The 12,631-nt window shown below is 42.7% G+C and overlaps 1 protein-coding gene across 3 annotated transcripts in view; it reads left to right on the plus strand.

Annotated features, from left to right (window-relative positions):
- Positions 1-4,743, plus strand: part of LOC129862391 (chromatin remodeling regulator CECR2-like) — a 47,285-nt gene extending 42,542 nt beyond the window's left edge. For all 3 annotated transcript variants that reach the window (XM_055934005.1, XM_055934006.1, XM_055934004.1), the window contains exon 19: positions 1,800-4,743. The gene's annotated coding sequence lies outside the window, so the exon portion shown is untranslated. The remainder of the gene's footprint in view (positions 1-1,799) is intronic.
- The last annotated feature ends 7,888 nt before the right edge of the window (positions 4,744-12,631 follow it).

The raw sequence follows: 12,631 nt of genomic DNA on the forward strand, positions 1-12,631 counted from the left end.
ACCAAGTTGACTAAAATAAAAAGTAACACAATAAGAATAACAATATCGAGGCTATATACAGGGGGCACCGGTACCAAGTCCGTGTGCGGGGGTACAGGTTAGTTGAGGTAATTTGTACATGTAGGTGGGGGTGAAGTGACTATGCATAGATAATTAACAGCGAGTAGCAGCAGTGTACAAAAAATGGGGGGGGGGGTCCATCAATGTAAATTGTCCAGTGGCGATTTTATTAATTGTTCAGCAGTCTTATGGCTTGGTGGTAGAAGCTGTTGAGGAGCCTTTTGGTCCTAGCACTCCGGTACCGCTTGCCGTGCGGTAGCCTACCTGAATGATGCCCAGCTTGTGTGCAGTAAGGCAAGACACAGCTCCTGCCTTTTTTTTCTCAACTTTTTCAAATCATAGTCACACACCTCATGCAGCCTAGCCCATAGACCTTTATGTTTTGATACGGTTTGTATCACAACTTAATTTTAAAGATGTTATTTGGCCACTTAAGCACATTAATCCTATTTACAACGGGTGTAAACCCTACCTGGCATACAGTGGGGCAAAAAAGTATTTAGTCAGCCACCAATTGTGCAAGTTCTCCCACTTAAAAAGATGAGAGAGGCCTGTAAATTTCATCATAGGTACACTTCAACTATGACAGACAAAATGAGGGGGAAAAATCCAGAAAATCACATTGTAGGATTTTTCATGAATTTATTTGCAAATTATGGTGGTAAATAAGTATTTGGTCGTTAGGCCTACTCATTATGTTGGCTGACAAAAAGTAAATATGGACAGTTCTTCCAACGTCTTCAATATGCGCCTCGGCATTTGATAAGAACACGTGCAGTTGCGTCCCCGATGTGTGTCTTCACTTGTAGACTGTGAGAAGGACCCGATCACGTGACGGGCATTGGCTAATAAGATTTGAGGTGAGTAAGAGGTGCTTCGGAGCATGCAGCCTAGAGAAGGGAATTATAATTATTATATTCCGCCCAAGGACACAACGGCCACTGGCCATAAGGCATGGATTCTTTTAGAGGGCATTACGGTCACACAAAGGGGATGCATCCAGGAAATTTGAGGTATTATCAAGTGCTTGTTAAATTGTGAATGAGAGACTGATGAAATGTATACAGCCTGTGCAAAAAAACTAAGCAGAGCTCATGCCTTTCATGAAACTTTTTTCAGATCATCAATAGTCGCATCATGCAGCCTTAGAATGTATTAAAAATCAAAACATTTTGCCCAATGTTCGTATCACAACTAAAGTTGCATAAATAACTCTAAATGAAGCATATAGGAGCACCTGTTTCTTTGTTAACCGCTCAACACAGAATAGCCGCATATGCGCCCTCCCTCAAATCGTTTGGAGGAAATATCCTTTCTATTGTATTCTTCATACTATAAAATAATGCCACGGAATTCTAAGCAAATATTGTCTGCTAAATGAACTAGTGTAGCCCACAGCCGTATCAGGGCCTAACATAAGGACAACTCAGTATGCTGTTCTGTTCTTTTGAAATAGACTACATTTTCTTCGTATCATGTTTCTTTAGACCTGTCTAAAATAAATAATGGATTTATTGTGATGGTGTAGGCTGTATTAAATAGATTTGTTAGATTTTTTTAAATGTAGATGTTTGAAAGGTCCACATCAGACTGTGTGGAAGCCAGGAGATACTCAATGTGTTTGTTAATTACCGGCAGTTATTTGCGTGAAAATCACCGGCTGACAAAATGTCATGACCGCCACAGTCCTAGTTTCAATGATTGATATTCTTGTTTCATTCCTTTTCTCCACAATTCAGGTAAAGGACAAATGCAACAAAACCTTTACACAAATTGGTGCCTGCATATCATTCATGACGACAACCTGTGTGCTTGCCTGTGTATCTCCTGTCTTAAGACTTTAAATGTGACTGCTGTCGGAACCATGATGTTCTCTGCTGCGGAGCGGTTCAAAATGGAGTCTGTCCTCTGTCTGTGTTCGAGGGCACCAGTAAGTAGGGCTCCCATTGCATCAGACAAGACATGTGCAGAGTGATGCAGGCAATGGAGACACATTTATTTGAGAATCTCTTTAGAGAATGAGTTCTTTGCCCCTGGGGATGTCTGTCTGCTTTGTGTGGAACCCTCACTGAGACTGCCTCTGCAGAGACATGGCCCTGTCTGTCTTCATGCCTGTGGACTCCCAGTCAAGTTCAGACTCTACAGCTGGTCCCTCCCTCTAGGCCTGGCCAGCAAGAACATCTGGAGACCCTGCTTCTCTGTCTGCAGGCTGGTTGGACTCAGAATTTGTCTGCCTGTGTAAACACAGGCTTTAAGTGGTCTATTGATATGGTCTGATTGTGGTGCTCTGTTTGACCTTTTTAAATTATTTTCTCTCACACTGGATTTGTCTGGAGAAGGCTCTCCCTCTTGTCTATAGCTCTCTATGGACCTCCAGTCTGGTCTTCTTAGAGCCTCTCTATGGACAAAAGGAGCTGGTCTGGTAAGAGGAGAGCACTGGTGTTTCTTTGTGTTTTTTCGTTTTCGTCTCCAAATGTTTTTAGACTCAGGTGTAGAAAAGGAGGTCCTTTGAGACTGTAGAGAAGCCGTCATCAGAACCCTGTCGACACACACACACACACACACACACACACACACACACACACATATGCCTCGCAGTTGCCTTTGTTTCCTTCATGTTGAATGTATGTGTGAATGAGTTCAATATATGTAGATAGATGAACAGCACAGGAGCCCCGCCATGTGAAGGGACAGAAGATGATGGAGGATTGCCTGTCGGAAAAAAGGAAAACGTTCTGAGAAGGAGTTTTTTTGTCCATTTCCAACTCGACTAAAACACAGCTTTTTGCTGTTCCGGTGTAATTTTATGCATCCTTCAAAACTGCCTTCACTATGAGAATGTATTTTATTTCAGACCTGCAGAGAGCCTTCTCTGCTATGCACTAGGGATAGTCTACAACTACTGGAATTTAGTGGCCTTGGATTCTTTGTTGGTGCTTGTTACCGTGTGTGTATATATGAATATATATTAAGTATAACTCTTCACTGTAGGTGTCCTCTGTCAGAAAAACTGGGGTCTTTTGTGGGTTGGTTCACCACACTTCCATGTGCTCGGCTGGTTGGCATATGCACATACACACAAAGTGAACAAGAGTTAGAATCAACAATTGATGTATTTGTTTTTCTATATTCATGTTGTCACCCTTCCAGCCCAATTATTTTTATTTGTTTCAATGTCATGTATTGCATTCCATACATTTTGTTGAAAAATGTCACCTAAAATGGTAATCCTATTGTAGCTCATTTATTTGTGGTGTTTATTTTACTTTGAACGGTAAAGATTGTCCACAATCCCATGCGTGATTATTTCTTTACGTCAGTGCTTCCTCCTCCCCAATTCAATGAACTTAATATGTCCTCAGGGTGTACAGTTCTATACGGGTATTTTAATGAATTATTTGAAGGAGAAGCACCACAAGAAAATATGACTGGAATAGTGACATTAATTAACCTAATTTTGTGACAACTGATAAACCAATATTGTTTTTGCAAGATTCTGTGTTATTTTTGGTCCTCTTTGTGACAATGGCGGTCTTGCTTACTGTCAACCCATTTTATTTCTGTTTGGGTTTTTATTTTTATTTTTTTATATTGTAGCTTTTGTCATTGCCACCATGCATCGGCGAGTGATGCGTCTATCAACAATTTATCTGTGTGAATTGAAGTCTTCCCCATCTTAAATCCATGTTGCACCTGTGAACCCCACAGGTATAGCGATGACAACAAATGAATCTACCTCATAGCCAGTCCTCTGGCATCCACTAGGTCCCTCTACTCAGTCATTCACTTACTCAGACCCCAGCACACACATGGCCTTATACTACTTTGCTACAAAAGCTCATGACTATGTATACTTTTCCCTTCCATGAGACCTTTGATTGTAAGGTTACTTGTGTCACTCGGGGGTGTGGTGAATGATTGGGCATATGTCTGAGGTCGACAGAAAAGGGCTCTTTTATATATGATCTCATCTTACCAGCTGTATAGATTGCATGCCTTCCTGCCACAGGTGAGTCTAGACAACCTGAGCCCTGTGCTTCTATTGGATACGTGTTAGACAGCATAGAGCTGGCAACGTAGTGCCCTCATTGATAGACATCTATGGCATTAAAAGGAAATGTGCTCAAGGAGGGATGAATATAGGAAAATACTAGCTGTGAGACAAAAGTTGTCCCACGATTCTGTACAAGGATGTATTGCCGTTTTACTTACTAGGGAATTTTCATTTTTAGTATTAGCTAGATGAGGTCTTCTCGGAGGTAGGATGTTCACTTGCGCTGTCCATGTATGAAGGACAGTGTAGTTGTAAATGGTCTGTGGTTGTGATACTATTATGCAGCTTTGTCTCTGTGTTGACTGCACAAGACATGGAAGTCTGTATGCCTCTACTCTGCTGTCATCCAGTTTGTCTGCACTAGTAAAATGTCTAGATTGGATTAAATGTGAATCATATTTATTTGCTCTTTTACATTTTGTACATTTTTTTACTTGTTTTTAATATACATGTGATGTCTGGTTGTTTTAAGCAGTAGACATTTACCGCCGTAGCATGGCGGCATCAAAAAGGCCCCGTATGTTCCAGTTTTATGTTCACAAGTTCTTATGACAGATTATTTTGGAAATAGACAACGTATTTTCTATACTGTACATTTCTTAGAATAAATAACTTTTCCTGATTTTTAAGTATGTTGCTTGTTCTCTCTTTTCTTTGGTACGGATGGGAGAGCTGGGGGTTAGGTGACGTCACTGATGGATGCTTAGGCCTTTCAAAGTAAGTTTCTTGTCAAGGAGCAGCCCAACTGTCTGCACGATGGAGCTATTATTCCTGATGTCGTTTGTCATCTGACGTCCAACTGTAATCTGCCCAGCCTGTAATACACTTGTGTTCTCCGGCGCTCGGCTCGTACATAGAACATCCTTCATTTAGGCTGCAAAGGTGTCCGTTTTCCTCAACTAGATTTTAGTGAAAATTTGGAAAATGATGCATACTGTCTTAATAAAACACAATTTTCCACCACCTTGCTAGTGGCTAACGCTTCTTCCAGATGTTGGGTATCGTGTTCAGCCAATCAGTTTGCAGTCTGTTCACCCATGGTCTGAACCTGGTTTTAATGTCTATGGTCTGAACCAATGATTTTATGTATACACTAGATGACTGAAGGGTTGCTGTTTTGAAGCCACCGTGCCTTTCATCTTGGCATTTCCCCACTTGTAATTGTTTTTATTTTGGACGCTATAGAAATCCATATTTAGTTCTTGCCATGTTTATTCTATTACAAACACCTTAATGCATACTTTTAAATTATGTGAGCAAAACCAGGGTTTCCCAAACTGTCCTGTCCTGCCCCCCCCCCCCCCCCATTTAGTTTTTTCCCCAAGCTAGCACTACACAGCTGATTTTAAAATAATCAAAGCTTGAGTTGGTTATTTCAATCAGCTGAGTAGAGCTTGGGCAAACACCAAAACGTGCTCCCAGGGGGAGCCTCTCATTGGCCAAAGCCTCTCATTGGCCAATGCATAGCATCAGCATAATTGGTCTGAATGCTGTGCGCAATGTCCGGAAGTAGCATTAGCCACTAACATGGAACCTGTATGTAGGCCTACACTGGACATCGCTGAAGAAATGGCTTTCCACCTGTCACTATACCTGCTTGTCACATCACATGAAGTATAAACTCAGCAAAAAAAGAAACGTCCTCTCACTGTCAACTGCGTTTATTTTCAGCAAACTTAACATGTGTAAATATTTGTATGAACATAAGATTCAACAATTGATACATAAACTGAACAAGTTCCACAGACATGTGACTAACAGAAATTTAATAATGTGTCCCTGAACAAAGGGGGGGTCAAAATCAAAAGTGACAGTCAGTATCTGGTGTGGCCACCAGCTGCATTAAGTACTGCAATGCATCTCCTCATGGACTGCACCAGATTTGCAAGTTCTTGCTGTGAGATGTTACCCCACTCTTCCACCAAGGCGCCTGCAACATCTCAGACATTTCTGGGGGGAATGGCCCTAGCTCTAACCCTCCGATCCAACAGGTCCCAGGCGTGCTCAATGGGATTGAGATCCTGGCTCTTCGCTGGCCATGGCAGAACACTGACATTCCTGTCTTTCAGGAAATCACGCACAGAACGAGCAGTATCGCTGGTGCCATTGTCATGCTGGAGGGTCATGTCAGGATGAGCCTGCAGGAAGGGTACCACATGAGGGAGGAGGATGTCTTCCCTGTAACGCACAGCGTTGAGATTGCCTGCTGTGACACACTGCCCCAGACCATGACGGACCCTCCACCTCCAAATCGATCCCTCTCCAGAGTACAGGCCTCGGTGTAACGCTCATTCCTTCGACGATAAATGCAAATCCGACCACGCCTGGTGAGACAAAACCACGACTCGTCAGTGAAGAGCACTTTTTGCCAGTCCTGTCTGGTCCAGCGACGGTGGGTTTGTGCCCATAGGCGGCATTGTTGCCGGTGATATCTGGTGAGGACCTGCCTTACAACAGGCCTACAAGCCCTTTGTCCGCAATAGGCTGAGAGAGGCTGGACTGTCTGAGCACTGATGGAGGGATTGTGCGTTCCTGGTGTAACTCAGGCAGTTGTTGTTGCCATCCTGTACCTGTCTCGCAGGTGTGATCTTCGCATGTACCGATCCTGTGCAGGTGTTGTTACACGTGGTCTGCCACTGCGAGGATGATCAGCTGTCCGTCCTGTCTCGGCGTCTCACAGTACAGACGTTGCAATTTATTGCCCTGGCCACATCTGCAGTCCTCATGCCTCCTTGCAGCATGCCTAAGGCACGTTCACACAGATGAGCAGGGACCCTGGGCATCTTTCTTTTGGTGTTTTTCAGAGTCAGTAGAAAGACCTCTTTAGTGTCCTTAGTTTTCATAACTGTGGCCTTAATTGCCTACTGTCTGTAAGCTGTTAGTGTCTTAACGACCGTTCCACAGGTACACGTTCATTGATTGTTTATGGCATGGGAAACAGTGGTTAAACCCTTTACAATGAAGACCTGTGATGTTATTTGGATTTTTACAAATTATCTTCGAAGACAGGGTCCTGAAATTAAAAATATATATATATACACACACAGCCACAAGCTGATCCAATTGAATAGGTAAGCTATGGGGTGGTCTGATTTTGCTGTTGGTTAAAAGTGCATTTTGGCTGAGCAAAATTTTATCTGGACAATTTTTCATTGGCTATTGTTGTTGGTGAAATTTGCATAACCAAAAGTACAGGGCTCAGCTCTGCTTGGATCTCATTTGGCAGCCTAATTTAACCCCTGCTAAATCACATATGAGAACTGGCATGTGTAGTGTCAGCAGAGATGAAAGAGGAAGCAAGACACTCCAATCTTAAAAAAGAACAAAAACTATTTGAGTAGAGGGATAGTCCATGAACTAAGTAGACCAAACCCAGCAGCAATAGAGCTCATCATCAGCATGTAGGCCGAAAAAACATTTAAAAAACATGTATTTACAACAACAAAAAATCTGAACCGTCGACTTTTGTTACTTTACGGCCTCATTCTAAAAATGATTAAATGGTATTTTCCCCTCAATCTACACACAATACTCCATAATGACAAAGCAAAAGCAGGTTTTTAGATTTTTTTGCTTATGTTTAAATACAAAAAAACATATTTGCATAAATATTCAGACCCTTTACTCAGTACTTTGAAGCAACTTTGGCAGCGATTACAGCCTTGAGTATTCTTGGGTATGACGCTACAAGCTTTGCACACCTGTATTTGGGGATTTTCTCCCAATTTTCTCTGCAGATCCTTTCAAGCGCTGTCAGGATGGATGGGGACCGTTGCTGCACAGCTATTTTCAGGTCCCCAGAGATGTTTGATCAGGTTCAAGTCCGGGCTCTGGCTGGGCCACTCAAGGACATTCAGAGACTTGTCCCAAAGCCACTTTTGTGCTGTCTTAGCTGTGTGCTTAAGGTCGTTGTACTGTTGGAAGGTGAACCTACGCCCCAGTCTGAGGTCCTGAGCGCTCTGGAGCAGGTTTTCATCAAGGGTCTCTGTACTTTTGCTCCGTTCATCTTTCCTTTGATCCTGACTAGTCTCCCAGTCCCTGCCACTGAAAACATCCCCACAGCATGATGCTGCCACCACCATGCTTCACCGTAGGGATGGTGCCAGGTTTCCTCCAGATGTGAAGCTTGGCTTTTAGGCCAAGAGTTCAATCTTGATTTCATCAGACAAGAAAATCTTGTTTCTCATGGTCTAAGAGTCCTTTAGGTGACTTTTGGCAAACTACAAGAAGGCTGTCATGTGCCTTTTACTGAGGAGTGGCTTCCGTCTGGCCACTCTACCATAAAGACCTGATTGGTGGAGTGCTGCGGAGATGGTTGTCCTTCTGGAAGGTTCCCCCATCTCCACAGAGGCACTCTGGAGCTCTGTCAGAGTGGGCATCGGGTTCTTCGTCACCTCCCTGACCAAGGCCCTTCTCCCTCGATTGCTCAGTTTGGCTGGGCGGCCAGCTCTAGGAATAGTCTTGGTGGTTCCAAACTTCTCCCATTTAAGAATGATGGAGGCCACTGTATTCTTGGGGACGTTCAATGCTGCAGAAATTGTTTGGTACCCTTCCTCAGATCTGTGCCTCGACACATCTGTCTCGGGGCTCTACGGACAATTCCTTCAACCTCAAGGCTTGGTTTTTGCTCTGACGTACTGTCAACTGTGGGACCTTATATAGACAGGTGTGTGCCTTTCCAAATATTGTCCAGTCAATTGAATTTACAACAGGTTGTAGTTGTAGAAACATCTCAAGGATGATCAATGGAAACATTTTTTTTATATATATACACATTTGCAGAAATGTCATTATGGGGTATTGCATGTAGATTGGTGAGTAAAACAATTAATTGAATCTACTTCAGAATAAGGCTGTAACGTAACAAAATGTGAAAAAGTCAATGGGTCTAAATAAGTTCTGAATGCACTGTGTATATATGTCAGTGGATAATAATGGCTGGAATGGAGTAAATGGAATGGAATTAAACGTCTTTCCCATGTGGTTGATTCCATTCCATAGATCCCATTCTGTTATCATGAGCCGTCCTCCCCTAGCGAGAGAACTGCTACAAGTTATGTTTCGAATTGGTGATGTAATTAGTCTGTCTGTCATTGTTTTATACCTTCTGCTGAAATGCCACGCTCTCTCTCCTCGGGCAACATCCCATTCGCACTGGCACACACCACACAGCACCACAGACATGCACTGAAAACATAGCCGCCGGAAGTAGTTTGGGGGTGCTGCAATTCTTTTTCTTTGGGGGGTTTCCTGCGCCCCAATATCTGCGCCCCAATATCCGGCGGATATTTTTTTTAAATGTATTTAACCTTTATTTAACTAGACAAGTCAGTTGATAACAAATTCTTATTTACAATGACAGCCTACCCTGGCCAAACCTGGACGACGCTGGGCCAATTATGCACCACCCTACACTAAAAATTAGGGGTTCAACAAGGGTTCTTCTAAGAGCCTCAAAGTTATTCGAAGAACCTTTGGGTTCTTGGCACTGAAAATTCCCCCCAAAAGTTTCTTCCAAGAACCCGAGGTGGGGTTCATCGAGGAACCTCCTTAGTTGATGGGGGTTCTTGCAGGAACCTAACTGCCCAATTGAAACATTTTGATTTGAAAGAACGGCAGGTTGCAGGCACTTAACTGAAAAATGTTAAGATCTCCTCAATTTAAGGTTTGTCCCTTGAATGATCTAAATTGATTTTGTTTCATAATAATACCATCTATCTTTTCATATTTGTGCCAATCTTTCTAAAACAGAAAATGGACACATTTCAATGTATACCAATCAACAAAGAGGTAAGAGTATGTTGAAGGCTATATGTATTGCAAGCAGATGACTGAACTGCTCACTTTTGGGTCTGTGTCTGCAGGTATACAGACAAGGAGGCATACAAAGGGACAGTTGAAGTCGGAAATTTACATACACCTTAGCCAAATACATTTAAACTCGGTTTCCACAAATCCTTGTAAAAATGCCCTGTTTTAGGTCAGTTAGATCACTTTATTTTAAGAATGTGAAATGTCAGAATAATAGTAGAAAGAATGATTTATTTCAGCTTTTATTTCTTTCATCACATTCCCAGTGGGTCAGAAGTTTACATACTCTCAATTAGTATTTGGTAGCATTGCCTTAAATTGTTTAACTTGAGTCAAATGTTTCGGGTAGCCTTCCAAAAGCTTTTTTGGCCCATTCCTCCTGACAGAGCTGGTGTAACTGAGTCAGGTTTGTAGGCCTCCTTGCTCGCGCATGCTTTTTCAGTTCTGCCCACACATTTTCTATAGGATTGAGGCCAGGGCTTTGTGGCGGCCACTCCAATACCTTGACTTTGTTGTCCTTAAGCCCTTTTGCCACAACTTTGGAAGTATGCTTGGGGTCATTGTCCAAGCTTTAACTTCCTGACTGATGTCTTGAGATGTAGCTTCAATATATCCACATAATTTTCCAGCCTCATGATGCCATCTATTTTGTGAAGTGCACCTGTCCCTCCTGCAGCAAAGCACCCCCACAACATGATGCTGCCACCTCCGTGCTTCACGGTTGGGATGGTGTTCTTCTGCTTGCAAGCCTCCCCATTTTTCCTCCAAACATAACGATGGTCATTATGGCCAAACAGTTCTATTTTTGTTTCATCCGACCAGAGGACATTTCTCCAAAAGTACGATCTTTGTCCCCATGTGCAGTTGCAAACCGTAGTCTGGATTTTTTATGGCGGTTTTGGAGCAGTGGCTTCTTCCTTGCTGAGCGGCCTTTCATGTAATGTCGATATAGGACTAGTTTTACTGTGGATATAGATACTTTTGTACCTGTTTCCTCCAGCATCTTCACAAGGTCCTTTGCTGTTGCTCTGGGATTGATTTGCACTTTTTGCACCAAAGTACACTCATCTCTAGGAGACAGAGCGCGTCTCCTTTCTGAGCGGTATGACGGCTGCGTGGTCCCATGGTGTTTATACTTGCATACTATTGTTTGTACAGATGAACGTGGTACCTTCAGGCGTTTGGAAATTTGCCACCAAGGATGAACCAGACTTGTGGAGGTCTACAATTTGTTTCTGAGGCCTTGGCTGATTTCTTTTGATATTCCCATGATGTCAAGCAAAGAGACGCACTGAGTTAAGGTAGGCTTTGAAATACATCCACAGTTACACCTCCAATTGACTCAAATGATGTCAATTATCCTAACAGAAGCTTCTAAAGCCATGACATCATTTTCTGAAATTTTCCAAGCTGTTTAAAGGCACAGTCAACTTAATGTATGTAAACTTCTGACCCACTGGAATTGTGATACAATGAATTATAAGTGAAATAATCTGTCTGTAAACATTTATTGGAAAAAGGACTTGTGATATGCACAAAGTAGATGTCCTAACCGACTTGCCAAAACTAGTTTGTTAACAAGACATTTCTGGAGTGGTTGAAAAATTTGATTTAATGACTCCAACCTAAGTGTATGTGAACTTCCGACTTCAACTGTATGTCAATTGCTATTGGTATGTTATGCAGATCACATTTACCATCCTCCTCCCTTACCTCTTCAATGAATATCCCATAGGCCTCTACATTATGGACAAGGTATGTGTATGAAAACCATTATTAAAAGTTTTTTTCATTCACATTCATCACAAAAATCAAGGTATGAATAGTATTGTGTGCATATTTTGTTAATCATCTGTATCATTAAAAAAAAATTGGATTCACAGACTTCGCCCTCCCAACACCTCTGATGAATGTAACAGTATAACTTTAAACCGTCCCCTCGCCCGACACGGGCGCGAACCAGGGACCCTCTGCACACATCAACAACGGTTGCCCACGAAGCACGGTCGTTACCCATCGCTCCACAAAAGCCACGGCCCTTGCAGAGCAAGGGGCAACACTACTTAAGTCTCAGAGCAAGTGACGTAACTGATTGAAATGCTACTAGCGCGTACCCGCTAACTAGCTAGCCATTTCATAACCGTTACACTCACCCCCCTTTCAACCTCCTCCTTTTCCGCAGCAACCAGTGATCCGGGTCAACAGCATCAATGTAACAGTATAACTTTAAACCGTCCCCTCGCCCCGACACGGGCGCGAACCAGGGACCCTCTGCACACATCAACAACAGTTGCCCACGAAGCACGGTCGTTACCCATCGCTCCACAAAAGCCGCAGCCCTTGCAGAGCAAGGGGCAACACTACTTAAGTCTCAGAGCAAGTGACGTAACTGATTGAAATGCTACTAGCGCGTACCCGCTAACTAGCTAACCATTTCATAACCGTTACATGAATATAACAGGAAACCTGTTCCATCACCATGCACTGCAAAATCATTATGGCTATGAATACGGAGAATATCAACACATTAATGTCAACATGCCAGAGGATATACCCATTGGACTTAGGGCTCTGCTCAGAGTTTACCTCATATTTAGATTTTTTTATTCTGCTATGCCACTAAAATCCTAATAAACACAGAACTAAAATATTAGGGTTATTGTTATTAATAGGGGAGGGGGGTAGTTAAAAACGTAACCCAGAAAG

The sequence above is a fragment of the Salvelinus fontinalis genome, chromosome 9 (genome assembly GCF_029448725.1).
Source record: "Salvelinus fontinalis isolate EN_2023a chromosome 9, ASM2944872v1, whole genome shotgun sequence".
NCBI classification, from domain to species: Eukaryota; Metazoa; Chordata; class Actinopteri; order Salmoniformes; family Salmonidae; genus Salvelinus; species Salvelinus fontinalis.